This window comes from Vigna unguiculata, chromosome 8 (genome assembly GCF_037176805.1).
Source record: "Vigna unguiculata cultivar grain cowpea cultivar isolate G323 ecotype 2 chromosome 8, ASM3717680v1, whole genome shotgun sequence".
Classification (NCBI taxonomy): Eukaryota; Viridiplantae; Streptophyta; class Magnoliopsida; order Fabales; family Fabaceae; genus Vigna; species Vigna unguiculata.
This window is the reverse complement of record NC_140799.1, coordinates 4,290,477-4,291,579: the sequence shown is the minus strand read 5'-3', so window position 1 is coordinate 4,291,579 and position 1,103 is coordinate 4,290,477. Positions and strand designations below refer to the sequence as shown.

Sequence of the window (1,103 nt, the reverse complement as noted above, 5' to 3'; positions counted from 1 at the left end):
TAATTCTAAAAAATAAAATTATTTTAAATATTTAAATGAAATAATTTTAATATATAAATTCTAAATTATATATATATATATATATATATATATAAATATAAAAGTTGGAAGTTCAGTTATTTGATTTTGTTTTGGAAAGGATTATTTCATTTTAAAAAAGTATTAAAATTAAATTGAGTCAAAATTTTAAATATAGTAATTGGTCTTTCAAAAAAATATTAGTTTATTTTAGTATATACATCTAACTGACTCCAATCCTTTTATCGATTAACATATTAATTAGAAGATTTTACAAAAATCCTAATTAAATTATAAGACATCATTACTAACATTTGTCATTGTACTATCAGGTAACACCGACATAATCACATAATACAAAAAATAATTTAAGATGTGATAAAAAAAATTTAAAGAAAAACAAAAATACTAATGTATGAATACAAAATTGACGTCAACATAACAAAAATAACTTAATTATGTAATTTTAAAAATTAAATTAAATAAAAATTAGACGTCTAATTAAAATTTTCAAAACATTATAAGACGAAAAGAAAACATACTTTTAGATATGAAAATATCAAAAACATAAACAAATTGGTCCCATGGTCTAGTGGTCAGGACATTGGACTCTGAATCCAGTAACCCGAGTTCAAATCTCGGTGGGACCTCTTATAACTTTGTTTTTGTAATTTCTTTTTTGTAATAAACAGAGAGAGGACTATTACACAAACTTTTGGAGAAATAATTCAGAATAAATTTATATGAATTTAATAAATAATAATAACAGTAGAACATTATAAACAACTATAAAATAAAGTACATTGAATTTATTGGTCCTTATAATATTGTAAACTTTACTTATTTTTAAAAAATAGTTTAATCATTTGAATACACATTAATTGTTTCCATTTAGTATTAAAAAGCAATATATAGTAATAAAATGATAACCATGTACTGAGAATTTATAGAAAAATCAACTATAAACTATCGAGGATAAACTATTTTATAAGAAAATTATTTAAGTTACATTTTTTATTCTAAAAATTGTACCTTTATCAGAGATTATATACTGTTCTCCACTTTTTTTTTAATTAATTTCTTAT

The 1,103-nt window shown here is 19.9% G+C and overlaps 1 non-coding gene across 1 annotated transcript; it reads left to right on the top strand.

The window, feature by feature from the left end:
• The first annotated feature begins 596 nt into the window (after positions 1 to 596).
• On the top strand, positions 597 to 668 carry TRNAQ-CUG (transfer RNA glutamine (anticodon CUG)). The gene has a single exon. It is a non-coding gene; the product is annotated as a tRNA-Gln (tRNA).
• Positions 669 to 1,103: the final 435 nt, after the last annotated feature.